At 36.5% G+C, this 26,004-nt stretch overlaps 1 non-coding gene across 1 annotated transcript; it reads right to left on the minus strand.

Annotated features, from left to right (window-relative positions):
• Positions 1 to 15,604: 15,604 nt before the first annotated feature.
• LOC136221200 (small nucleolar RNA R71) lies at positions 15,605 to 15,711 on the minus strand. The gene has a single exon (XR_010684982.1). It is a non-coding gene; the product is annotated as a small nucleolar RNA R71 (small nucleolar RNA).
• Between the last annotated feature and the right edge of the window lie 10,293 nt (positions 15,712 to 26,004).

Here is a 26,004-nt window from a genome sequence, read left to right on the forward strand (position 1 = left end):
AAGAAACCTTATTCACTTGCGGTTTCACCAAACTTATTTATTCAATTTTCTTTTATCAATGAGATGCAGTTCACATTCTTCAACCATGAAAACTCTCTCACCTTTAGCTTGTGCAACTGAATTCTTGAAAAGTAATTTGTAGTTCTCTTCAAAAAGAGTATAAAATTCATAGCGTAAACTTCTTAATTCATCAATAACTCTTTAAGACAAATATTATTCATGGACTGATCCAAGAAAAAAAATCAAAATATAAAATTGAAATTTAATCATCAAGAATTTATTGATATATATGACCAATCTTAAATTGAATAATCAAAATAATTAATTATATATATAATTACTTTTAAATATTTAATTTGAATTTTATTAATTTGTATAATAATAAAAATACGTATATAGTTATTTTATATATACGTAAATAAGAATGCATATAATTCAGTTAATATATATCCCACAAAAAATAAGAATAAGAATACATATATGTAGATGAGAGTGTTGCTTAAAAATTGTGTAACAACTTGACTTTATTCATAAAAGTTTAGCTAATTACATAAATAAAGTCTAATAATATATCTATACCACGAATGTTAGTGTTATATGAAAGTTTATTCCTATAAAAGTTTAGCAAATTACATAAATAAAGTCTAATAATATATTTCCTAATAAACTATTGTTAGCGATATTTTGCGAGTAACGCTAATTTTCAACCTTATCACGTGTGGTTAGTGTGCGGGCGTGCCAGAGAAGATTATTTCTCAATTATTAAAGACGGTTAAGTTTATGGAATTTGCGCGCCAAAACTTGAAATCTAAACGAGGCGACTGGCGAGGGACGCAAGGATTGAAAAAGTCCCTCTTGGGTCTCTCACGCCGTTATAGAAACTTTGCGAGATAAATTATTTTTATTTAAGCTAATGCGGGTAAATTAAAGACGAAAAAATAAAGAAAATTAAAGTGCGAAATTGACACGAGATTTTAGAAAAATTTGTATTTTATTGATATAAATCAAGGTTTAAATACATGTGTTCAAAGTAAACATAAAAACAAATGAAATTAATTACAATTGAAAAATTTCTATACTAAACATATAGCTAATTCAATTGAATTGGAAAAGCAAATCAAATACAAGGAATTGAAATGCAAATAATAATAATAATTTAGAATTCAACGACAAACTCGGAGCCACAATAGCTATCTCGGCTGGACGTTGAATTTTGGTGTCGGTTCGAGGTTCTCGGAAAACTGCGGTTGATTGGCACGAGCGGAATTGATCTTGGCAATTTCTGACTTATGGTAGGTAACAATGGGGCAGATTTGACCTTCAACTTTGGGGGAACCGTATGAGTGCTTACGAATACGAAATCAAGTGAATCAAAAGGCTAAATCTAACTTCAGGATGTCAAGAACATATGTTTAGAAGGGATCGAAGGCTGAAACGAATTTTAAACAGACAAAAATAGGCCTAGAAAATCACTGGATGAATCTGGAAAAACTGGAAACAGAATGTTTAAAGAATTTGAGGTGTAAAGATTGGCTTGTAAATAGAGTTTCTGGACACTGAATTGGGAAAATGAATATACTAGATTGAACCTCAGGACGTCAAAAACAACTTTGTTGAAGGGATTGAAAGCAAAAAAATGACTTTAAATGGACGAAATCGGGCTTTGAAAATAATTGGACGAATCTGGAAAATTAATTTGGAAACAGAATTCTAGCTAAGGATTGAGCAAACTAAAGGCTTAGGAATGCTAGATTGAATTGAAAAAACTTTAAAGGAGGCTATTAGAACTTGAATTAAAGTTAAAAGCAAGCTAAAAGAAGGAATTAAAGCTAAGAAAAATGAAGAACAAAAAGGAAGAACTCAAGAACTAAGAACTTAAAAGGAGAGCATTGGAAAGAACCTTTAAGAGGGGGTTTTTGTTGTGTTGAGTGAGTGATTAATTATGAAGAATGGAGGGTCTATTCATAGCATTTTGAGAGGGCAATTTGTGTAATTAATCACCAACTAACCCTTATTTTTCTCTCTAACTTTGCCCACTAACTTGCCACCTCACTAACTTCCTCAACCTCCACAAACCACCACTAACTTTCATGCCACATCACCCCACTACCTTGTGGTTAGAGAGACTTTTAAGGCTTGGGCCTAGATGTGGAGATGGGCGAGGCTTCGTAGGTTAGCTCGTGGTTGTGTCCGGGTGCATTTGGAGAAGTCGGTGACCGAAAACGGGCTCCGGGCGAGGACCGACCTCTAGCTCGTAGCGCTAGAGGTTAGTTTTTATAGATATTTATTATTTTGATTTTTCATATTTTTCATCATTTTTATTTCTTTTATTTAGAAAAATGGAAACTATACCCTAAAATTAAATATAAGCTTTCTATATACATGAAAAAAAAAATTATTTATTTTGGGCCAACAATTGCCCCCATCTTTTGTGTATAAATTGACTAGGATTGAAAATTTGTACACAAAAGAATGTATTTAGGATTTTTTTGAACAATTTTTTTTTCTTTCTTTTTGTTTTTTTTTTTGAAAATGTGAGAAATAAAGCAGGAAAATTACAAAGCAATATGTACGACGAAATTAATGGAGATGATTGTGCAAAAATAAATAAATAATAACAAACTTGACCTCGTGACCGATGAATGGTTTGAGATCAAAACAGTTGTTCAGAACAGTTGTTTGATGGGATTAAATTTGATTCAGATCAAATAAATATCAAAAGTTTGGTTCTGAGATAATTGATACTTTAGAATCAGAGATTGCTTCTGAAAATGATATGGAAATGGCTTGAAGGATTCTAGGTTAATGAAAAAATAACTTGAAGCTATGATGACGATGAAAATTAATTTGGACACGATTGCCTTGAATTGAGGAGTGTATAATATTTATCTAAGCTAAATGGACTTCTAGAATAATCAGATTGGAATTTGTTGAATTGGACGTGTCGGAATCATTTTAAAATTTGAAGGACTCAAATGTAATTTTGCCAATTAATTGAAAAATAAATACACGAGTTATCTGATGTAAGAAAAATCAAATGACAATAGGGTGATTTTGAGTGAGAAAATTGAGGTTATAGGAAATCGTTTTGAACAAAACAAAAGTTGAGAGTTATAATTTGGATATCAACGAAGAGATCGAGATTGGTTTTGAAGAAAAATATGGCTTATGGCGGCTGAAATTAATTTTGGAAAAAAGGTTAACCAGAACAGTTGTTTGATGGAAATTATGATTTTGAGATCAATAATTACCAAAAGCTTGGTCCTGGGTATTTTAATTAATTGGGATCAACTAACAGATTGAAAATACGATTTAGAAAGGGTAATAATTGAGTGTTTTTATTTGTGAGTTTGAACTCGAAGCAAATGAAGAAGATGACAATGAAAGATTATGGGATGAGTAAAATTAATCAAAATCAATGATTTTGAATCGCGTATTAGACTTAAACTAATATATTTGAATGATCAGATGCCAATTATATAAAATAGAATTGGAGAGAAAATTATTGGAAGATATGAATTTCACTGATCTTTTGAACTGAATTTGAGAAACTAGGATTTGAAGATTATGATCTTGTACCTAGAATTGAATTTGACTGATCTTTATTTTTTTTATTTTTTATTTTTTGGCCTGGCCCCTAGGCTCCAGCTCGCGGAGCTGGGGGGTTTCCAGGTCGTGAGCTGGGCTGTGAGCTCCAGCTCATCTCGTCGAGACCAAAGGGGTCTCGACGAGACAACATGGTGTCTCGGCGAGACACTGGGCGTCTCGACGAGACACCACGCGATGGTTCCTTTTTAGAACCATCACTGCTGTCTCGTCTCGTCGAGACCAAATGGGTCTCGACAAGACGACATGGTGTCTCGACGAGACACTAGGCGTCTCGCTGAGCTCCAGTTCGCCGAGCTGGAAGTTTTCCAGCTCAATTTTTTTTTGTGCTGGCAAAAACGCCAACTTATTTTGGCCATGAATTGTCAAACCCGATCCAAAATAGAATCGGATATGACAGTGAGACATTACCACAGACGTGAACGAGTCGGAAGTAACATCTCACAATCAAATGTTAAGAATTACAAATCATGTTTGAACTTAAAAACATTTTCTACATATACTTTTACATTTGTAAAAGGTCGAAAATCATTTATAATTTCCAATTACGAATCCTTTTCTCGTGTGTTTTACCAAAACGAGTTCGAAACATAGAAAATTACTCCAATTCTAACTTGTTAACTTTTAATTTGCCTAATCTCACAAATTAACACCATACTTGGACATTCAAACCAAAATCCGGCATACCACAACTTTATATTCGATTCAAAATGGGCGACGTAAGTTCCTACATATTCACAAGCACAAAAAAACGTCTATATCTACATGTACAAAATGGTATGCAATACACTAGAAGACGACTTGGACAATCGTGGCCGTATCCAATCCTCGCCCTAGTGGCGAACACTTCCCTCAATACTTCGTACTTCTTCGCCTAAAAACATTAAAACATTTGAAAATATGAGACAAAAATCTCAGTAAGCAACTATCAACTATAAAAACTAGTTTTTACGTAAAATAACTATATGTATAAATTTGTGAAAACATTTAACCAAACCAAACCTTAAACTTATTAACTTGTAAACAACATCAAATTAAAACAGAATTTTAATCAATAATCTCAAATCAAACTTAATCAAAATGTAATGATTCGTTTATAAACATTTACTAAAAACCGAAGTTCAAATCAAATTCAATATCGTATCCATCACCGAGTATCCCCTCGTAAATCGATCCACAACACGTAAACATAATCAAGATGTCTCTTTAACCATGCCTAATCCCGTATTGGTCTTACCCAACACTTCGCTGCCAATACCCGACTAGGTCTTTAGACTGTGTACACAGGCCATGTTCCTCACTGAACATGGTCTTCAATTATCAAACCACCCGTCCGGACTACTCCTGATGGATACAAACTTTACCCAAAATCCAACCAAACTTCAATTTCATCAAATAGATCCAACTTTACTACAATCATCAATAAATCGAAATCCAACATTTACTGAACCAAAATAGCAATTGAACCCCTGAAGAAATCCAAAATATAATTAAAACCCTTAAAGAATTCCAATTGAACACTAATTGAACCAAATTCCAATTTGAACACTAATTGAACCGAAGTAACATTAAAACTCTTAAAGAAATTCAAATCAACATCAATTGAACCCAAATAGCACTTAAACCCTTAAGAAAACCAATTCAACATCAATTGAACTAAATATCCCTTAAGAAAACCAATTCAATATAAATTTAACTAAATAATAATCAAACTCTTAGGAAAACCAATTCAACATCAAGGTAAAACCAATTCAATATCAACATAGTTCAAAATTACCATTGTGAACTCATTTCCTTCAAACTTGAACACAAACTCAAATCAACAACCAATACTCAAATAATTTCTAAGAAAACCCTTAGGAGACAAATTCATAGAGATTTATAGCTTAATATATATATATATTTATACATGCAAACCAAAAACTAGTTGATAGTTACTTACCTTAGCCTAGATTTGAGAACAACACCCCCAAAACCCTAAATCTGTCCCAAATCTGCCTAGCCCGTATTCTCTGCTCACACCTCCAAATCAAAATCCCTCGGTCAGAAGTTGCTTCTATGTGTCTAGAATCTCCAGTTAAAATTTGAGGTGATTTGGACGGTTAGATCTCCGGAAACACCCAAAATGGTGGAGCTGTCCTATTTTTGGTGGTGGTTGAAGGTGGAGAGAGAATGGAGGAGAAGGATGGAGGAAGAACAATGATGAAGGATTGGTTTGATCAAAATGATTCTTAATTCTCAAATAAGGCTATATATAGGCCTTGAAGTAAGTAGTTAATTATTCCTTTTGGTCCTCCAAACATCTAATTTCTTTTAAAACTTACCCTAAACTTATAATTGTTATAAAAGTGTGCAATTACCCTCAAAACTATACCCATAACACCCCATTAATCGAATAATCCTAAAACGAATATAATATAACTTAGGATTCGGGGTATAATAAAAAAAAATTAAGGACACGGACGTATCATGAATGGTCTTATGGGCTATGTTGTAAGTACAAAATCATGTTATAGCCTCATATAATAAGATGCCTAATAATATTTCTACAAGAGGGATGCGAGTTTCCATGTCGATGATCTTATTTTTATGACTTTTTCCCCGCATAATAAAGTATAATTATAAACCAGATTCTACATAAATAAACAAGGTTAAGAAGTAGAAACCTCGTGACTTGTCCAGATGGTAGGAAAGTTGAAGTAGACTGGCGAAAAGAAGAATCATGGTCTGTAAACTTGGTGCCGTGTTTGAGTTAACAAACTTCATAGTGATCATAGGCTCTGGAAAAACATGAGTTGTTGGAAGAATCATTAGAGGTATTTCTGGGGTAGGTTCTCGATTAATCTTTTGATCTTGACTGCCCCCCAAACCATGATCATAGAAGTTTTCTTCATCCTGATTGAATTGCGAATTACAATCGTAGAAAATATCTTCCTTATTTTCATGTGTTTCTGAAGCCGCTTCTTCTTCGATATCACAACTTTTCATAAAATCTTCTGATTTTAAAGACTTCACAAGAATGAGAGATTCTTCTAGAATAAATTCTTGCACCTCTTCCATTTGGATGCCCCCCGGGTTGGATACCTCATCCTCTTGACTAGATTATGAATCATAGCTCCAAGAAAAGTCTTCCTCATCTTCTTGAATTTCTACAGGTCCTTCGTGGATTCCCTCCGAGTTAGAAGTGCTTGATGGGTCATCACCCTTCTGACTGAAATCCGAATTGAGGTTATGAGATATATTTTCCTCCTCTTTCTGGGCTTATACAACTGTCTTCTGGTTCACGTCAAGACTCCCTGGAAATTCTATTGACTTTTGGGGATTTGCATCTATGGGCAATACTTCTAGAGTGGGTTCTTGCTGAATTGCTTCCTCTTTACTGCCCCCGAATCAAGATCACTAGACACGACATTATCCACTTCGTTGGATTCTGAGTCATAGCTCCTAGAAACAACTCGTTCTTCTTCTTGAATTTCTATAGGAGTTTCGTGGATGCCCCCCGAGTTCGGAGTATCTGATAGGTCATCATCCTCCTGGCAGAAACCTGAATTAAGGTCATGAGATACATCTTCATCATCATCTTGGGTTTGCACAATTTCCTTCTCGTTCATGTCGATGCTCCATAAAAATCCTATTGACCTTTGGGGATTTGCATATATCGGTAATACTTCTAGAGTGGGTTCTTGTTGAGTTGCTTCCTCTATGTTGCCCCCTGAATCAAGATCACTAGACACGACATCATCCACTTCGTTGGATTTTGAGTCATAGCTCCTAGAAACATCTCCTCCTTCTTCTTGAATTTCTATAGGAGTTTCGTGGATGCCCCCCGAATCAAGATCATTGGAATCGGCGTCATCCTCTTGTATGGACTTAGAATCATAGTCATAGGGATCGTCTCCATCCTCTTGACTTTCTATTGTCGTCTCACCGTTAGGAATCTTCATTTTTGGGAGAGTCGGGCGTGTGGAAATGCTTCTAACTTTGTATTGTAATGAAGTTCTCCATCTTGGATGGCCCCGATACAGCCTTCAATGCAGGCTCTGAAAGAAGCTGCTATATTAGCCGTCTGTTTCTCGAGTTGATCCAAAAATCGTTGATATGCATCGTCCTTTGATTGGTTCTCCTCCATAAGTAATGATTCGATTTCTCCATCATCCTCAACAACTTGGACTGCTTCCACCTCTGCCACATGACTAGAATCCTTGAAAGAATTTTGGTCATAACTCATATTAGAGCACACAACATTTTCATATGTCTTATGCTCGATTGGAGCCATGACCGTACTTTTTCCAAAGCAAGATTGCCGACAAGGACGATGAAAATGGAGGTTTTCATCCCTATAATTACAAATATAACTATTTTGGCAATGAGGATTACTCATCCGTAGATGCTCCCATACTTCAATATAATCAGGACCATGTGGATTCTTATGGGACTCCTGGACTTGCTCCACATAGCAACCATATCGATCATCATAGAATGACGTAGTTTGAACATAAGCACAACACTTGCAGTCAATATTATGCTCGTCACTATGAATGAACTGAATATAGCCATCATTGTAGCATCTAAATACGATGTACCAATGGACCCACAATCCGGTTGTACTTATTGTAAAATGTCGATTTCGATTGAAACCACCAAAATACACCGGTATCGTAGCATCCCTTGCATCTTCGTATGTTGTCCTCGTCATGGTTTGATTGCTTTGCACCTATTGATATTCAGAGGCATTCTCCGTGAATAATGGTAAGCAAAATGATTAAACTAAATTAGTAACTAGAATTAAGCAAGAAAAATAAATAAATAAATATTGGTTAAAGAACTGATGAAGCAAAGAACGAACACAAAGCTCAATTGAAAATACAAAAAAATATGTACGTAGAAAACTGGTATTTAAATTTTGGCTTAATACACATCCAGCCCCCTAAAGTTGTCCATTTTATTCATTTAACCCCTTCAACTTAAGGGACATCCTTTTAACCCCCTAAACTCCAAAAAAAATGCTACTTTTAACTCCCTATTTTAGAATGCCGAGATATAATGTTGTCCGTGTATATCACGCGCGTGACACGTGTGTATCCTGAATTACCCAGCCCCCTAAAGTTGTCCATTTTGTTCATTTAACCCCCTCACCTCACGGGCCGCCCCTTTAACCCCCTAAACTCTAAAAAATGCTACTTTTAACCTCATATTTTAGACTTCCGAGATATAATGTTGTCTGTGTGTATAATTTGCTCTTTTCTTTCCTACTTTCTTCTTTTGAAAGTCCTTAATATTGAAAAATTGCTATAAATATCATTTAGTCATCAATTCTCTTCCACTGTATTCTATACTTCATATCAAATCAGATTTTAACTCTTCCTTTGTATTGCCTTCCACTGTATCATATACACTGGGGTCATAATTCATACAAAGTTAAAGCATTTTCACAATTCCAACGTGGATTGAGACCAAAAAAAGCACCAATTAAAAATTAGAAAAACACCAATTAAATCTTCTTTATCTCCAATGCCCGTACTTGAGTTAGAACTAGGATTTTTTTGGAGTTTAGGGGGTTAAAGGGTTGTCCGATGAGGTGAGGGGGTTAAATGAACAAAATGGACAACTTTAGGGGGCTGTATGCATTTTTTTTACCGTTGGAGGCAAGAACAAAATCCTCCCACGCGCCTCCTGTGTTTGAGACACAAACGTTGACTAGGTCAATGCCATGTCAGATGATAGGGGGTTAAAAGTAGCGTTTTTTTGGAGTTTAGGGGGTTAAAAGGATGTCCTTTAAGTTGAAGGGGTTAAATGAATAAAATGGACAACGTTAGGGGGCTAGGTATGTATTAAGCCTTAAATTTTTGGCTAAGCTTAAAAAAAAGGTTCCACTGGGCGTGCCAAAAATTATTAGCGTTAGCTAATAAATTTTGGTAAGGTAAAGTGGGGCGAGAAAAATACGATACGAGGTTTGAAAAATAAAAAAAATGTTGTAAAAATGGTTTTAGGTCCTAAATGCAATTTTTGGTAGCCTAAAAAAAACAAAAGATCCCACTGGACGTGTCAAAAATTGTTAGCGATATTTTGCGAGTAACGCTAATTTTCAACCTTGTCACGTGTGGTTAGTGTGCGGGCGTGCCAGAGAAGATAATTTCTCAATTATTAAATACGGTTAAGTTTATGGAATTTGCGCGCCAAAACTTGAAATCTAAACGAAGCGACTGACGAGGGATGCAAGGATTGAAAAAGTCCCTCTTGGGTCTTTCACGCCGTTATAGAAACTTTGCGAGATAAATTATTTTTATTTAAGCTAATGCGGGTAAATTAAAGACGAAAAAATAAAGAAAATTAAAGTGCGAAGTTGACACGAAATTTTAGAAAAATTTGTATTTTATTGATATAAATCAAGGTTTAAATACATGTGTTCAAATTAAACATAAAAAAATGAAATTAATTACAATTAAAAAATTTCTATACTAAACATATAGCTAATTCAATTGAATTGGAAAAGCAAATTAAATACAAGGAATTAAAATGCAAATAATAATAATAATTTAGAATTCAATGACAAACTCGGAGCCACAATAGCTATCTCGGCTGGAGGTTGAATTTTGGTGTCGGTTCGAGGTTCTCGGAAAACCGCGGTTGATTGGCATGAGCGGAATTGATCTTGGCAATTTCTGACTTATGGTAGGTAACAATGGGGCAGATTTGACCTTCAAATTCGGGGGAACCGTATGAGTGCTTACGAATACGGAATCAAGTGAATCAAAAGGCTAAATCTAACTTCAGGATGTCAAGAACATATGTTTAGAAGGGATCGAAGGCTGAAACGAATTTTAAACAGACGAAAATAGGCCTAGAAAATCACTGGACGAATCTGGAAAAACTGGAAACAGAATGTTTAAAGAATTTGAGGTGTAAAGATTGGCTTGTAAATAGAGTTTCTGGACACTGAATTGGGAAAATGAATATACTAGATTGAACCTCAGGATGTCAGGAATAACTTTGTTGAAGGGATTGAAAGCAAAATGACTTTAAATGGACGAAATCGGGCTTTGAAAATAATTGGACGAATCTGGAAAATTAATTTGGAAACAGAATTCTAGCTAAGGATTGAGCAAACTAAAGGCTTAGGAATGCTAGATTGAATTGAAAAAACTTGAAAGGAGGCTATTAGAACTTGAATTAAAGTTAAAGGCAAGCTAAAAGAAGGAATTAAAGCTAAGAAAAATGAAGAACAAAAAGGAAGAACTCAAGAACTAAGAACTTAAAAGGAGAGCATTGGAAAGAACCTTTAAGAGGGCGTTTTTGTTGTGTTGAGTGAGTGATTAATTATGAAGAATGGAGGGTCTATTTATAGCATTTTGAGAGGGCAATTTGTGTAATTAATCACCAACTAACCCTTATTTTTCTCTCTAACTTTGCCCACTAACTTGCCACCTCACTAACTTTCTCAACCTCCACAAACCACCACTAACTTCCATGCCACATCACCCCACTACCTTGTGGTTAGAGAGACTTTTAAGGCTTGGGCCTATATGTGGAGATGTGCTAGGCTTCATAGGTTAGCTCGTGGTTGTGTCCGGGTGCGTTTGGAGAAGTCGGTGACCGAAAACGGGCTCCGGGCGAGGACCGACCTCTAGCTCGTAGCGCTAGAGGTTAGTTTTTATATATATTTATTATTTTGATTTTTCATATTTTTCATCATTTTTATTTCTTTTATTTAGAAAAATGGAAACTATACCCTAAAATTAAATATAAGCTTTCTATATACATGAAAATAAAATTTATTTATTTTGGGCCAACAACTATATACATATTTCCTATTTAGTAAAAAATTTATATACATTAATCTATCATTTATGTGTACGTATATGTAATACAGATTTTGTTTATAAATTCAAATTATTTTATATTATAGAAAACAAATTATATATAACTAACATGGGAAGACGAGTATTAGTAGAATTTTGTTTATGTAAATGAGAGAGTAATGCATAATTTTGAACAAATAGAAATACTTAATTTTAATTTTAAGTAAGTGTAAGAGTTTAATATATCATTATAAGCAATATTAGAAGATTAATAACTTATTTAAGAAAGTAATTATTAATTTTAAACAAATTCAAAGTGTAATAGAACTATTTTCATATATAAAAAGTTATATAACTTTTGTGAACCAGTATAAAGATATAAATGTATTTTCATTATTTGTAGGAGCAAAATGCATATGTTATTTGTGAATTTGAAGAGAAAAACAAAAGTCGAATACAGAAATAATAATTAAAGCAGCAATAATTAAGAATCATCCAACTGAATGTACAACGAAGTGAGTGCCAGATGTAAGAACTAAATATTTCACTCCCCTAAAGGCATAAAAAGTCAATGTTGATTATAACCGTTGTAGAGTTGAGAAGAAATGTGAAAGGAAAACAAACTTGATGAATGGAAGCACGTACAACCATTATCTCCACACACTACTTGATTGATTACAACATCACCGTCCATTCTACCTTTTGAATAGATCGTGTGGATCTCCTCTCAAAATATAGATATTCCTAAATATTATGAGAATGTATACTTCAAAACTTGGTGCTAATGCTTCTTGATTAATAATTGACATAAACACAAATGCAGGACTTCCCTGTACAACAATATGAGTTTTAGGAATTGAAATTGTAATTTATTATAATGGTTGTTGTGCATCTTCTCTAAAATCATTTAGACGTGCAAAATCAATATGATCTGAAAATATACTTCAATTAATTATATAATAAATCCAAATAATGATTATTTATGATGTCATCATGCTTAATTGGACTGTAGATATTATTGATTTTGCTAAAGATGTTAAAAATATTGATCTTAATTCACTCAGTAACTGATTGAAAAAAAAATTAAAAGATAGAATTGAAATTTAATTATCGATAATTATTGATATATGATCAGTCTCAAATCGAACTATCGAAATAAGTGAGTATATATAATTACTCTTAAATTATGGTTTAAAATCATAATTAAGAATAATATAAACATGTATATAAGTATTTAATATATATGTAAATAAGAATGCATATAGTTTAGTTATTGTATATTTCATAAGAAAAATAAAAATATATAGAAGAGTGTTTGTTAAAAAATGTGTTACAACTTGATTTTATGCATTAAGTAAACTTCTCTGTTTAACAATAACACTTTAAGATAAATATTATTAAGTGAAAGATAAAAAAATCAAAGGATAAAATTGAAATTAAATTTCGAGATTTTATTGATATATGATTAGTCTCAAATTAAATAATCGAAATAAGTGATTATACATATATATATATATATATATATATATATATATATATATATATATATATATAATTACTCTTTAATATTTAATTTTATTTTATTGATTTATATAATAATAAAATATATATATAGTATTTAATATATATGTAAATAAGCAGGTATATAATTCAGTTAATATATATGTTACCAGAAAAATAAGAATAAATACATATGGGAGAGAATGTTAAATAATGCATGGGAACTTGACTTTATTAATAAAGTATAACAGATATGTATATACAACTAATGTTAGTGTTAAATTTTAACTACATCTTCTTATATAAGGCTAGTTAATTATATAAATAAAGTTTAATCACATATTTCCTAATAGACTATATACACATATTTTTTATATAACAGATTTGTCATATACATTAATCTATCATTTGTGTATACGTAAATGCAATAACAATTTTGTTTATAAATTCAATTTTTTTATATTATCGAAAAAAATTGTAAACTAATATGAGATGATGAATGTTAAGCCCAAAATATACCTAAAATATCATTAATATTTACATCAGTTTTGCTATGAAATCGTGCTATTTGTATCCATTTAGAGTACTTTTACGTCCGGATATGTTTCTTTCATTCAAGGTACCTAAATATTTGGTAAAATACAAATAGGAACGAAAACAGATCAAAACGAAGGAAAAACCCTAAGTTACGAGCCAAAAGACGAGAAAAATCAGCGCACCGAAACGAAGGACGGGAATGGAGCCGGACTCGGGAAGAAGATCCCGTGTCGCGACCGAGATTCCCTAATCTCGATCGCGACACGCTAATTCCAGCTCCTCCAACTTGCGTTCCGAAGACCAAAATTTACTCCCCTAATCTCGGCAGGGATTCTATAATCTCGGTAGCATCAGAGATTCTGTCAGCACAACTTTCACATGTTTTAATTCAAAGGATCACGTCTGTTTGGGTGGATAGAAACGTCTCTTCGCAACGGACACAATCCTTAAACACGACTCTTCAACATCTATAAATAAAGAGTTGATTTCATAGTTAGAGAGAGTTAGATTATTTAAGATTAGTGAAGAATTTATGCAGAAATTCCGAGTCAAAACGATTCAGAGTTAGATTTCATTCTTGTAAAAAGCAATCTGATGTACACAAATTGTTCTTAGATTACTTACAAACACAGGAGCAATTAGATTTAGATTAAGATCTGTTTGAAGACTAGTTTACATTTCGATAGAAGAAACATCATCTCTATTCCGAAAATTCAGCGAGAAGATCAAGCAGCGGATGCGACCTTGGAGCCTGACAAACTTTAACGAGGTTTGAGGAAAGGATTGACGACCCGGAACTCGAATGTCGTTTTTAATGCTTTCATGTTTAATGTTCTTTGTAAACTTGTATCAATTCACAATTCATCTAATAAAGTTCATGCAATTCAATATATGTTTATGTAGTTACTTTGGTAATTAATCCGAAGTAAGATTATGGTGTTTCATTAAAACGAATTTAATCCTCATCTTTACAAGGAAACTTTGTTGAACACTTGAGTAAGTTCGTATTTATGGACGATATGATTGTTGGGTCGGCTTATCGGAAATAAGTATAAACTTGGTTAAGGTAGAAATCTACTCAACATCAGGGGGATTCTCTACGGTTCAAAGCCTTCTAATTGAAGGAATTTACATTTATTACACACTTATAATTTTTACAAAGTTTAAAGTTGGTATCTTTGCTTAATGCAAACGAGTTCAACTCTTCTCTTATTTTTAAACGCTAAATGTTTCTATCTTGTAATCTAATCTCAAGACAGAATTGATTTCTAACATTCTGACATATAATTCTAATCTGATTCTTATTAATTCAATCTCAAATCCAATTCACTTAACGATTATCTATTAAATAAACCTAAAGACGTATTTAAACCATATCGAAATAAGTTTTTATGAAAAAACGTTCCCTGTGGGATCGATATCTTTTTATTACTACAAGCAAAACCGTGCACTTACGGAAATCGCTCAACACGTTTTTGGCGCCGTTGCCGGGGAACGCCAAATTTTTTTACAAAAATTTAGATTTTTCGTGTTTTATTTCGAATCTAGGTTTATACATACTTATTTTAACTTTTATATTTTATTTATTTGAATTTACTTACATATTTATTTTTCAATTCTGTTTTGAAGGTAGTTTCGGTTCATGCAAAAATTTCAAGTTCATGCGCAGTTCTCGAAGTTCGGGCATTCCACCAAACCCAATTGATCCAGAAATTGAAAAGACAATTAAGAAGAAAAAGAAAAACAAGAAACAAAAAGAAAAACAAAATCCACAGCCAGAAAATATGGCAGATCCACCTTCATTCATGGATTACGCTAGGCCAGGAGTGACCGGTGTAACCAGTAGCATAGTTAGACCCCAAATAGTCGCACACTAATTTGAAATTAAGCCAACTTTGCTTAATATGTTACAAAATAATGTGATATTTTATGGACTACCCAACGAAAACCCAAACACCCATTTGACAAATTTCTTAGAAATTTACGACACTTTCAAAATGACCGATGTGTCAGCCGAAGCAATTAAACTTCGACCCTTTCCTTTCACTTTGAAGGATAGAGCCAAAGTTTGGTTAACTTCTATGCCAGCCGCAACATTCGAAACTTGGGACCAATTAGCCCAAGCGTTTTTATCAAAAAATTTCCCTTTAGCAAAAACAGCAAGAGTCATAAAAGAGTTAACATCTTTTACTCAAAATGATAATGAAACTCTTTATGAGGCTTGGGAACATTTTAAGGAACTTCAACGTTTATGCCCACGCCACCAATTGCCCGATGCACTTTTAATGCAAACATTTTATAACAGAATAAATCCAACAACTGGAGGTTCATTAGATGCTATGTTGGGAGGGCTATATATGAAGAAGACATCCGCCCAAGCGAGAGAACTTTTGGAGGAAATGGCGATCAATAGTAGTATGTGGCCCGCAGAACGTGGACATATACCAGTGGCAAAACCATCATCCTCAACCACATCACCAGTTAAAGGTATAGTGAATCTCGATCCAGTAGTAATGTTACAAGCCCAATTTTCTTCCTTATCGCACAAACTTGATAGGGTTATGGCACCGTGCGATACTAACCATAATCCAATCCTAACGGATGTGGATTACGAAGGTATGGATGAGATTGAACAGGTAAATTTTGTCCAAGGGCAAAACCAAACTAATAATCCTTATTCCAGTACTTATAATTCTGGATGGAGGAATCATCCTAACTTTAATTGGAAAGATAATAACAATACCAATGCTAATCAAAATCGTACTAATAGTTATCAAAATCAGTCAAGAGACACGATTATCACTTTATCTTCTAAAATCGACAAATTTATAGACGCTATCGGTGGTAAAATAAATAGTCACGATGATGGTTTTAAACGAATTGAGAATAAATTCGATCAATTAATTAAAAACCACTCGTCTAGCATCCATAATTTGGAGGTTCAAATAGGACAAATTGCTAAATCAATTCCATCCCGAAAAAAGGGAAGTCTTCCCAGCCATACGGAAGAAAATCCGAAAGAGCATGTAAAGGCTATCACTCTTCGTTCAGGAAAAAGTTACTTAGGTCCGGAAATGCCCGGAGATTCTACTAATGTTATGCAGGGGAGTGATTTACCAACAAAATCCAAACAAGATACTTTAAATTCAAAAAGTTCACCATTAGATGCAAGTACAAAAACTTTTGTACCCAAACCACCTTTTCCACATAAAAGTCTGAAATAAGGACTATGATAAACAACTTTTAACGTTTTTAGACAAACTTAAAAATTTGCATATAAATTTAACGTTTATGGATGCGATAACGCAAATTCCTAACTATGGTAAGTTTTTAAAAGATTTGATTTCAAAGAAAATCAGTTGGGAAGGAATTTCATCCATATCGTTAACAGAGGATTGTAGTTCAATAGTGTCGAATAATTTGCCCACTAAACTCAAAGATCCTGGATGTTTCACCATCCTGTGTAAGTTGGGAGATATTGAGTTCCCAAGTTGTCTTTGTGATTTAGGAGCAAGCATCAACTTAATGCCATTGTCTATTTTTAAGAAATTAGGTTTAGAAGAAGATATCAAGCGTACCAACATGGTTTTGCAATTAGCGGATATAGACACTGAGTCGGAGGACCTGTGATGAAAACCCATAATAAGACGGTTAAATCGGTTGATTCAAATAGTTTTAAAAAATAAAAATCACGAAAAGACCCTGAAGGATTGCGTGTCGGTGAGTAGGCAACTAACGGCGCCCCCTGGCAGGTGGGCATCCCTCGAACGCTAGACGTGGCGCTCGGCGCACCAAACACTCGTCCGACGAATGTTTGACGCACGCCCAACGCTCATGGGACGGCCACTCGACTCCCATTGGGCGGACGCCCAACAAACGTGGGGCGTCATCCAACGGACGTCGGACGTGCGCCCAACGAGCGCTGAGCGCATGCCGAGAGTGCTGGGCACGCGCCTAATGATCATTGGGCGAGCACCCAACGGTGTGGGGCGGGCGCCCAACAGCGTCTAATGGCACTAGGCGCACGCCCAACGGCAGTTGGGCGCGCGCCCAGCCTGCGTTGGGCGTCCGCCCAACGCCTGTTGGGCGTGCGCCCAATCGAGGTTGGGCGTCGCCCAACCTGCGTTGGGCGTCCGCCCAACGTCTATTGGGCGCGCGCCCAACCAAAAGTTGGCTGTCGCCCAACCTGATGTTGGGCGCAACACCCGTTGGGCGCGCGCCCAACTTTGGGATCCGTGCCTATAAAAGGCACGGATCCTCATGCATTCAGGGGGAGGAAAAATTTTGGAGTTTCTCTTTCTAGAATATTTTTTTAGAGAGAAAGTAAATTTTTGGGAAAAACATTTTTTTTCTAAAAATTGAAAATTTTCAAAAAGTTAAATATTTTACAAAAAAACACCGAAAACACTAAAAATCTCAACTCTTGAAATCAACCGACTTCGACTGTCAATACCAATCTTGAGGTATTATCCGAGGACTAGACTCGTTTAATTTATTTTATTTATTTATAGTTTCGTTTATTCATTTGTTTAGTTAGTTATTTATTGATCACGTTTATTTATTTTTCCGTATTTATTTAATTCTCGTCTCGTATTAAATAAACGTTTTGGTTTTGTTTTAAATAAAAGACCTCGTTTTAAGGTCCCAATATGAACCGTGACCCGATTTAAGGGTAGTTCGGGATTAAAACGTTGTAAATATAGAATTTTAAAAGTTTTTTAAATTAACGGTTTAAAGATAAAACATCATTTTGGGAGGCTCCGCTATAGACTATGACCCAATTTGGGTAGTCCGGGGACCAAAATGATCGAATAGAAGTAGATGTAAAGCTTTTTGATAAATCTAGAAATTATTGGACTGTTTCTATAATTCTCCATTTTCTGTTACTAAAAGCGGTTTACCGACGGATATTCCGTCGGTAAATCTACTGGAACTTTAAAAAGCCCATTTTGAACCTTTTTCTCATCTTTTTTGGCATTTATTCTTGAATATATATATATATATATAATTATGTAGCTAATTTATTAAAATCATTTTGGGGTATATGACTAATAATTACTTATTTTTGTATGTTTGAGCATTGTTTACATTAATTTGGATTTGTAAAAACTATATATATATATATTTTCATTAAATGTATTTGAACCATATTAATTTATTGTTTTGGGTGGGTTATTCTCTATATAGCTATTATGTAAAGAAAAGCTATTTTGGTTTAAATGTAGTTTTCTTATTCACAAATTTTATTCATTATTTTTACATTGCTTTTTTCTTAAATTAAAATCAAAGTGTATTATAACTAGTATTGTCTTTATTTTCACTTGTATATATATTATTATTATTATTCTTATCTTATTTTTAATCTATAAGTATTATTATTATTTTACCGTAACGTATATTTATATAAATATGTATATTTATTCTCCTTTTTGAATTTCCTATATGTATATATATTTTAAATGTATTTGTGATAACACCGCCAAGTGCTGGTCGCACAGATATGACCACTCATGAGAATTATTATAAATATCACAAGGAAGATGGCTACACTGATGCTAGACTCAAAGAGGACTCGACGAAAAGGAAGAGAAAAGACATAATTAACGTCATAGCTGGCGGACCAGGTTATCAGCCAACAGCAAAAAAGGCAAGGGTGACCACCCTTGAAAGAATGTCCCTAAACCGCCCTTTTTCAGATGCAGGTCAGAAGATTGCACCCCATGCGGACGCACTGGTCGTCACCATGATGGTTGAAGGTTGGGAAATGAGGCGAATAATGATTGATATGGGAAGTTCATGTAACATTATTACGCGAGGAGCATTCGCCAAACTCAAGATTGATCCTGTCCGGATAGAACCAACTGTGGTCGATATTTTAGGAGTCACTGGTCATACCATTCAGACAAAAGGTCAGGTTACTTTGGATTGTGAGCTTACCGGGGATGATCAAGTTTGGAGCGAAGATTTGGAGTTTTCGGTCTTAGACGGACAATTAGCTTACAATATTATCCTTGGACGACCTTTTATCTCCGGAGTTGCAGCTCTTATCTCCATTCGCCATTTAGCACTCTACATTCCCACGGTCAAGGGATGCATGATGGTCAAAGGTTGTCAGAAGGAGGCCCAAGAGACATATTTCGCATCCTTAACGATTCGCCCTCAATCTAAGGAGGAAGATGAGGAGGAACACGTCACGATGGCTTTGGGGGAAACCGAAATGTACCCTATGGCGGATGGGAAGCAGGTGCGGATAGCTAAAAGCCTACAAGGTGAGATCAGAGACGCAATCACCAAAGTACTTGGCGAAGCTGAAGATGTTTTCGCATGGAAAGATGAAGTACTCCCCGGAATTAGCCCAGACGTGATCACCCACAAACTCAACATTGACAAAAATGCGGTTCCTGTGGCTCAGAAGCGGAGAAACCATGGTCCGGAAAGGCAAAAAGTGATTGAGGATGAAATCGCCAAGCTCCAAAAGGCAGATGCCATCGAGGAGGTGCTTTATACCCAGTGGTTGGCGAACGTCGTACTAGTCAAGAAAGCTGGCGGATCTTATCGTATGTGCATCGATTTCACAGATCTTAATAAAGCTTGCCCCAAAGATAATTATCCTTTGTCGTGCATAATCATGCTTGTAGATGGAACTGCCGGTCACGCAATGTATTCCTTTACTGACGTAAAGTCTAGCTATCATCAAATCCCTATGGAGCCCTCGGATAGAATCAAGACCTCGTTCGTGATGCATCAAGCCACTTATTGTTTCAAAGTTATGCCCTTCGGGCTCAAGAACGCGGGAGCTACCTATCAGAGGATGATGAACAAGATATTCGCGGACAATAAAAGTGGTAATTATTCCGTCTACGTAGATGACATGATCATTAAAAGCATGACGGCAGAAAGGCATGCGGAGGATATAAGGGAAGTACTGGGCGTACTGCGACACCACAACATCAAATTAAATCCCGAGAAATGCACTTTTGGAGCTACATATGGAAAAAATTTAGGATTCATGATCAGCGAAAAAGGAGTTAGCCCAAATCCTGACAAAGTCAAAGCAGTTCTTGAGATGCAAGCGCCCTAGAATATCAAGGAGGTACAATGCCTTAATGGGCGTATTATAGCCTTGGGCAGGTTTATTTCTTGCTCAGCCCGTAGATGTCAGCCTTTTTTCGAAGTTATCAAACAGCAAAAAGCATTCGAGTGGAATGAAGATTGTCAGAATGCCTTCGAAGGAATCAAGCGGTTCCTCACAGAACCACCTATGATGAGTCGACCTTTGAAGGGAGAAGATTTATACATGTATGTATCGGTCACAGATAAAGCCGTATGCACGGTCATGATACGGGAGGAGGATGGCCAACAGTTCCCAATTTATTACGTGAGCAAGGTTTTGAAAGATGCTGAGACCAGATATTCAAAACTAGATAAAATGGCACTAGCTGTTGTAACCACGGCAATTCGCCTTAGGCCATATTTTCAGGCGCATACAGTAATAGTTCGTACCAATATACAAATGAGAAAAGTATTACAGAAGCCGGACACTTCGGGAAGGTTGATGGAGTGGGCGATCCGCCTGGGCGAATTTGATGTAAGATATGAAAGCAGGTCATCATTGAAAAGTCAAGTCCTGGCGGACTTCGTGAATGAATTCACTGATGAGGGGATATCTCATCCCAAACCTCCGTTAGAAGAATGGTCGATGTATACCGACGGGGCTTCATCGGCGGAGGGAGCAGGGGTGGGAGTTGTGATCAAGGGTCCCCATTACATAAAATTGCGGTACGCATCAAAACTAAATTTCCATGCCACTAACAATGCTGCGGAGTACGAAGCTCTAATATTGGGTCTACGTCTACTTCAAAAGATCACCCCAGAACGGATCGTGATCTACAGTGATTCAAAACTAATGGTCAACCAAGTCATCAAGAATTACGAGGTAAAAGACGAGATCCTGGCCAAATATGTAGCAAAAGTCAAAAAATTGCTAGATAACCTTGAAGCTAAAGAAGCCAGATGGGAATTGGTTCACATACCAAGAGAATCCAATACGGAGGCGGATCAATTGGCCAAAATGGCTTCTTGTGAGGCAAATTGGGCGGATCCGGACTGTCCCTTCGAAGTAAAAATGGCTCCGGCATTTGTATCTGCGGAAGTATCTCTACTCACAACAGTGGAAGATGATTGGAGAACGGTCATCCGCCAATATCTGCTAAATGGAACATTACCTGAAGATAAAGAAGAGTCACGAAAGATAATCAGAAGGGCATCTTATTTCTCCTTGATCAACGATGGTCTCTATAGAAAATCCTTTAGCCATCCTTGGATGAAGTGCATTCTACCTGAAGAGGGACAACAAATCCTTAAGGAACTACACGAGGGATCTTGTGGGTCACATGAGGCATCCGCCACGATTTTGAAAAAATCCAGGTTAGCAGGCTTCTACTGGCCCACAGCCGAGTTAGACGCCCAGAGTTTGGTAGAATCTTGTCACAGTTGCCAGATTCATGCAAATGAGTCACACACTACCAAGCACATCCAAAAACCAATTATTGAAGGCCGTCCATTCGCCCTCTGGGGAATAGACATTGTTGGCCCATTTCCTCCAACTCGCCGGCAAACGAGGTACGTAATAGTAGCAGTGGACCATTTCACCAAATGGGTGGAAGCCGAGGCTGTTTCCTCCATTACAGCGGAGCAGATAGTAGAGTTTGTCAAGGACGACATCGTGGGAAGATACGGCATTCCACACACTATTATCACCGACAACGGGACACAGTTTAACTGTGGCAAATTCAAGGCTTTTTGTGAGGGATTGGGCATCCTGAACAGATTCGCTTCCATTTATTATCCTCAGTCCAATGGAATGACCGAAGTAACCAACCGAACAATCGTAAAAGGGATAAAAAAAAAGGCTAGGAGAACACGACAAAAAATGGGCGGATCAACTTACAAGTGTTTTGTGGGCCTATCGTACCACTCCAAGAACTGCTACGGGAGAAACGCCATTCGCCCTTTCTCATGGAGTGGAGGCCGTAATCCCAGTTGAAATACAAGTCCCCAGTGATCGAGTGGCCTTTTATTGCGAGGAGGACAATGGCAAACGGTTAAGGGACCGCCTAGATCAGGTCGAGGACCGCAGGAACCAATCCTATGTACGCATGGCAGCGTATAAACATCGGATTGCATCTTATCATGATAAAAATGTCAAGCTTGTGGATCTAAAGATGGGAGATCTGGTGCTTCGCAAAGCTGATAAAATCCAATCTCGAGAAGGCAAAGGCAAGTTAGGGATTAATTGGATAGGTCCATACCAGATAGTGGAGAAGGTTGGACCAGCCACATTCAAAATACAAGATATGGAGGGCAATACGCTACCACGCACGTGGAATCTCCAAAACCTCCGCAAATACTTTGTCAGAAAATAGAGCGCGCTCACGGTCTTGAGTACTCTTTTTTCCTTTAGCAAGCTTTTATCCCATGTGGTTTTTCTTGTTAAAAGGTTATCAAATGAAGCTCCTTTGTAAAAGACCTATTCACTGTTGTAATAAGGTGTCTTTCCAATCAATAAACATTGTTGATCAACTTTACGTCTTTTACTGTTGCAATTTCAGTATTCCATAAAGAGAACATCCCAAGTTCTCTACATTCGCAATAGATCCGCCACTTGGCGGATCATGGTCACCAATAGAGTTAAAACGATCCTTGGACGCAAGGTCTCTACACTCTCATACCCTTCCCAGAGAAGGATTTATAAGTCCTGCGGGCGGATCATTTTACCTCAAAGATAGGTAGCAAATTGAACCCCTGGGCAGCTTTACTTCCTCTAAGAAGGAATAGAACAGCTTCAAAACCTTCATAAAGGTTCATACAATGGAGTATGGCTGGCCACCTACTCCAAACCAAAATTTCTAAGCAAAATCGAAAAAATAGGGTTACCCCCTTTCTTCGCCCTCGCCGCTTGAGGGTCCTCCTCCACAGCCATAGATTCGCCACCAGTAAAGATATCTCTTAAGGAACAAAACCTAACGAAAAGACGAAATCAAAGGCTGGTAGTATCCCTTTAAAAATCATCCGTCACAACTGTGATGTTACTACACGCGTCAGCCATAAAAGAACATTGAACAGAATGCTCGCAGAAGCACAAGACGACGCGCAGAGGACCCAAAAGCCCTGAAGGACTTTAAAGGCATTTTGGGGGGGGCTTCTGATAACATCGAGATATTATCACAAGGACCAAAAGAGATAATTGCCTCAAGTATGCCATGTAGCACAAGAAGCCGCCCGGCGGATCTCCCTGGATTAGCTCTAAGAGATCCGCTGGCGGATCTCTAAGGCGAGTCTCTCCACTTTCCCAGATAACGGCTGGCCGCCGTCTCGGCCATAAATGAATCATTAATATTCTCAAAACCGTCAGGTTAAGAGTAACTTATAACCGCCAATAAATGAGCATTAATAGAGACTTTCTAGTTACCTAGGGGTTACGAATTCTCCAACTATAAATAGCCTACATCTAGGGCTACCAAGAGGTACATTCATTCTTACGTTCCCTCATCCTTGTCAATATAGTTTATTTTCCATATTAGCTACTGACTTAGGCATCGGAGTGTCCCTGGCCGATCCAAACGGCGTCTCACAGGGACGTGATTCAATCGGAAGTTTCTCCAGTGTTATCAATTTGGTTGGGTGAATTTGGATTTAATTTGTTAATTATTGTAATCATAGTCAAGTAAGGATTAATTGAGTGGAAAAGGGGAAAATAAACCACAAAAAAAGAGTTCAATTTGCTTAGTTAAACTAAAGGTTTCTAGATGTTCCAAATGTAAATAAAAGGTTTTTAGTTCGTTGCCATTTCAAACGACTTTCTAAAATGTCACGTTTTGAAACCTTAATCCGTTCCAACGACGGATTAAGCGAACCTTGTAATTAAAATCGTTTTCTTTGTAAATAATAGAGTTTTGAATCGTTTTATGTTGAAACGGTTTTGTACAAAAATAAATGGACTTGTATGCTTAATCACGTTTTCGGTTAAATGTGCATTTTTCATATTTTCAAGCACTCGAGTCGTTCCAACGGCGATTCGAGAGAAAAGCAAGTAAAGCAACGGGGTTTTGAAACGTGCCTAAATCGTTCCAACGACGATTAAGGCACGAACCATGTAAATAAACACGTTTTTGGGGAGAGAAGATTAGTTTAGACTTAATGTATAAAGTATGTCTCATGTTGTAAGTAATCAATTCTCTTATCTCCCTCCTTCTTCTACATACTCTAAATTCTTGTAAATGGGTGATTCTTTACTAAAATGGCTTTCGATAACATGCTCAAAACGGCATTCAAAACGAGAAAGAAAAGGTTTCAAATGAATTTTAAACTTAAAGAAATATGCGATTAGTCCGTTAGCGGCTGACATGCTAAGTAGGAGGCCGGTGGTTCAGAACCGGGCGATGTCGGGGTGCCTGGTAGCCTTTCTCCGGAAAGGAGCTAGCCTTCTCGGCTCGTACCCAAATTTCCCGAACCCTCACCGGTCTCTCGCAAGGGATCGGTGTTCATTTCCTATTCATGGGTGGTGACTCTTCCATACTCCGAGCTCCGGCCCTGCCGAGCAGCTTGATTCCGCGATTGGTTGCTTTCGGCGCCAATCACAGCATCTATCGTCAACGGTGTCCACCCTCCAGGTCTTCCGGGCGAGGCCGCGGCACCTACAAGTGGCGACTCTGCTGGGGAAGCGAGAAATTTGATTTCGAAAGACGTGTATTAAGCCCATAACGAGGACGGATCATATTATTTCTTTTCGTATGCATTTATAAGCATTATTGCAAACCTTTTGGGTAATTTCCGTGAAACCTTTATTGAGAGTCCATTCGTCGCTCGAAAGAGGCTAGTGTAAGTTCCCCCTTGCAGTAAGGCGCCAAAGGGTCCCCATCCATTCGTTAGGGGCGAATTTGTGCGGTCCTGTGAGGTCCCGCGATCAGCCGTGTCAGCATATAGTAGCCTTAGAAGTTGCCATAGGATTACCCATTACTATTTTTGGTGTGATGAATGAATCAATTCGTGTTTTCAAATTGCCATGATACGTGTCTAATCCTAAAATACATAAAGAAAATGAAACGAGACGTTAATATATACTCTTAAACCGATATACAAACTACACCAAAACATCGAAACGATTCGAACTAAAGACGACTTAGTCATCTCGTATGAATGAACTTGTACGACCCGCCTGGTCCCTTTCCGTGTCCCGAAGAAGGCACATGTTCAGGAAATACGTTGTGACGTAAGCACGTATTAGTACGAATTGGTTTGGTATTAAGGATAGTTATATCTTGATTCGAAAAACTATATTAACGATAACCGTTATTCACATTCTTTAAATACATTGGGATAAAACGAGATTATGACAAAACGTGGCCCGTCCCTTCCGAATTAAAAACGAGCTCTTACGTTACGCCTTGCGTGGTTCTAAGGAGAAATGGACGTATCCGCAAAAGTGACTAAAAAAGTAAAAGGAAATAAAAACGACCAAAATCATTCCATATCCACGATATATGTCAATCCCGAGAGTAGT

This window comes from Euphorbia lathyris, chromosome 2 (assembly GCF_963576675.1).
Source record: "Euphorbia lathyris chromosome 2, ddEupLath1.1, whole genome shotgun sequence".
Taxonomy (NCBI): domain Eukaryota; kingdom Viridiplantae; phylum Streptophyta; class Magnoliopsida; order Malpighiales; family Euphorbiaceae; genus Euphorbia; species Euphorbia lathyris.